Source organism: Oncorhynchus kisutch, linkage group LG14, assembly GCF_002021735.2.
Source record: "Oncorhynchus kisutch isolate 150728-3 linkage group LG14, Okis_V2, whole genome shotgun sequence".
Taxonomy (NCBI): domain Eukaryota; kingdom Metazoa; phylum Chordata; class Actinopteri; order Salmoniformes; family Salmonidae; genus Oncorhynchus; species Oncorhynchus kisutch.
The window spans coordinates 62726831-62730763 of NC_034187.2; positions in this window are offsets into that span (position 1 = coordinate 62726831).

The following is a 3933-nucleotide window of genomic DNA, read 5'->3' on the forward strand; positions in this document are numbered from 1 at the left end:
GCTTTCAAGGTATTTGTTAATGGTCAGCTGTAAGCAACCTAGAAAACAAATAAGTGTAGGTTACTGTCGCCATTAGCCAGCATTCAAGCTTTTCTTGTTCAGATAATTGCTTGGGGATTTTTCAGTTGTTTTCTGCTTTGTATTTAAGAATTATGTTAAAATATCTGAAACACCTAAAGAATCATCTGGTCAGACACAAAAGCTAGGCTGCCGTATGGACTCTAAGGTTACATAACTTTTAGGGCTGGATTCACAGATTCAGCTGGATTCACAGATTCAGATTTTCCATTGCGATTTTTTTTTTGTCCAGGAGTTGGCTTAATCTGGGTGTGGAAAACCCTTCCTCAGAAAAGCTATTTTTTGCCAAACTATTTGAAATCATTTAAAGTATATCCACTGTGTGGCACTGTTTCCTTTCCCATTGATGTAGGCTGAGTACACAACATTACGAACACCCCCCCCCCCCCCCACACACACATTTTGCCCTCTGAACAGCCGAAAGTGTCGAAAGTGTTCCACAGGGATGCTGGCCCATGTTGACTCCAATGTGTCAATTTGGCTGGATGTCCTGTGGGTGGTGGACCATTGATTTGATTTAATTCTTGTTGCACACAGGAAACTGTTGAGTGTGAAAAACCCAGCAGTGTTGCTGTTCTTGACACAAACCTGGCACCTACTACCACACCCTGTTCATCGACACTTACATCTTTTGTCACGCTATGAATGGTACACATACACAAACTGTCTCAAGGCTTGAATATCCTTCTTTAACCTTTCGCCTCCCCTTCATCTACATTGAAGGGGATTTAACAAGTGACTTCAATAAGGGATTATAGCTTTCACTTGGTCAGTTTATGTCATGGAAAAAGCAGGTGTTCTTAATGTTTTGTACACTCCGTGAAGGTTACATGCAGAAATGTAGAGCGAGCAGAGCTCACATATTTGTATCTCTTCATTCTCCTGGTTGTGAGATAAAAATGGAGCTTTGACTCTATAATTGTATATACATGTACGATCCAGATGTTTAGAATGTACTCAACTTTTATAAATATCTCCAGCATTCTGTAGGGTTGTGCTTTGCTCTCGTGAGTTGTGAAATAGAGCTGCTTGTGGAATAGATCAGATCTATCCAATCCATTTGATTAGGTCCCTTTTTTAATGGTCCTTTTTATATATATTTTTTTTATTTTTTATTTATTCTTCTTTTTCGTATATTGGCCTCTTATTTCTTATATTTGAAAATCATGTCAACAATTTATTTCTGATGGTGATCAATCAATAACAACAATGTCAGCTAATATGTTTGAGTTAGAATGAGGTTAATGGCCATCCATTGTGCATCTACTTCTATACCATAACATACACTTCCAAGGCAATCTTGCTGTGTCCCCTTGCAATATATTGCTCTATACATTAATCTTCCTGAAATGACCATCCATGCAAACACATTTATAACAAAACTTTTGGGACCTTATCAATCAATATTCCTCATTGTTGATGATGTTGAAAACCAATGAGCCGATCTGTATTGACAGCATCATCACAAAACATCTGCCATCTGTTATAACCTAAACAATATGACCCCTTTAGATTGCAACATAAACACTAACAGATCGCTAAAGGAAATAAACATTTTCATGGACCAAACCATTAGGATACTGTGGTCTCTAAGGATTGCTTTGTACTGCCTATTTCCCTATTTCACGTTGTGATATATATGAGTGGTGGTTTCATTGTGAAGCCTATAGGTGTCAGCCAGGTAACCTCGTCTCCAGGTTAATTGTCAACAAGTGCCGGCTGGTGGACAAAACTAGAGGTTGGATAACAGGGGTTGGGTGTCTGATACCTACAGTACACTGATTGATACACTGTGATTCCCAAAAACCTCAATCACTGTCTATTAAAGGTTAAAAGCTCCAACACATAATCAATATCTCAATTGAGACAAAGGCAGCAAATCCATTGATGAGCAGGTTTATTTATGGATGTTGAACGAGATTTGGTTGCAGGGTTTCACATATTGTTAGCATGTTAGCTATTAGCTTAAAACACATCCCTCAGCCTTCTTTTCATTTCTCTCTTTCTCTTCAGTGTATTACAGTTTTCTTTGTATTGCTTTGGTACTCTTTTCAGAAGTATGTGGTACATTATCGCAATTCTTAGTACAAAACTCGAAACTGGTCACACTTGTAACGCAGCCAGTCTTTCATTCAAAACCTGTCATTTTGAATTTGGATTGCAAACATCTCTCACAACACAACCATTGATTAAAAAATGGTTTTATTGTGAAATGTAATGAGAACATTAGTTTAAACACCAAAACATAACATAATGTTATGTTTTCAATGTATTCATTTAAACTACCAGTTAATCCAAAAGCAAACAATGCAAGACACATGTTTCAAATCGCCTTTAGGAGTGCTGAAAGTATATGCTACAGTACTGTACATTACAGTACATAACAGTATTCACTTTAGGCTATACACTCTACCCAACAAAATTGACAGAGAATCTATCATTCCCATAATATCTATTCAATACAGTGAGGGGGAAAAGTATTTGATCCCCTGCTGATTTTGTACGTTTGCCCACTGACAAAGAAATGATTAGTCTATAATTTTACTGGTAGGTTTATTTGAACAGTGAGAGACAGAATAATAAAAAAATCCAGAGAAACGCATGTCAAAAATGTTATAAATGGATTTGCATTTTAATGAGGGAAATAAGTATTTGACCCCCTCTCAGAAAGATTTCTGGCTCCCAGGTGACTTTTATACAGGTAACGAACTGAGATTAGGAGCACACTCTTAAAGGTAGTGCTCCTATAAAAGACACCTGTCCACAGAAGCAATCAATCAGATTCCAAACTCTCCACCATAACCAAGACCAAAGAGCTCTCCAAGGATGTCAGGGACAAGATTGTAGACCTACACAAGGCTGGAATGGGCTACAAGACCATCGCCAACCAGCTTGGTGAGAAGGTGACAACAGTTGGTGCGATTATTCGCAAATGGAAGAAACACAAAAGAACTGTCAATCTCCCTCGGCCTGGGGCTCCATGCTAGATCTCACCTCGTAGAGTTGCAATGATCATGAGAATGGTGAGGAATCAGCCCAGAACTACACGGGAGGATCTTGTCAATGATCTCAAGGCAGCTGGGACCATAGTCACCAAGAAAACAATTGGTAACACACTACGCCGTGAAGGACTGAAATCCTGCAGCGCCCGCAAGGTCCCCCTGCTCAAGAAAGCACATATACAGGTCTGTCTGAAGTTTGCCAATGAACATCTGAATGATTCAGAGGACAACTGGGTGAAAGTGTTGTGGTCAGATGAGACCAAAATGTAGCTCTTTGGCATCAACTCAACTCGCTGTGTTTGGAGGGGGAATGCTGCCTATGACCCCAAGAACACCATCCCCACCGTCAAACATGGAGGTGGAAACATTATGGACCTGGAATGACCTAGACAGTCTCCAGACCTTAATCACATAGACAATCTGTGGAGGGAGCTGAAGGTTTGAGTTGCCAAACGTCAGCCTCGAAACCTTAATGACTTGGAGAAGAGCTGCAAAGAGGAGTGGGACAAAATCCCCCCTGAGATGTGTGCAAACCTGGTGGCCAACTACAAGAAACGTCTGACCTCTGTGATTGCCAACAAGGGTTTTGCCACCAGGAGGGGTCAAAAAAATTCCCTCATTAAAATTCAAATCAATTTATAACATTTTTGACATGCATTTCTCTGGATTTTGTTGTTGTTGTTATTCTGTCTCTCACTTCGCAAAATCAGCGAGGGATAGGGCCTCCCGGGTGGCGCAGTGGTCTAGGGCACTGCATTGCAGCGCTAGCTGTGCCACCAGAGACTCTGGGTTCGTGCCGAGAGGTCCGTGGGGCGATGCACAATTGACCTAGCGCCGTCCGAGTTAGGGAGGG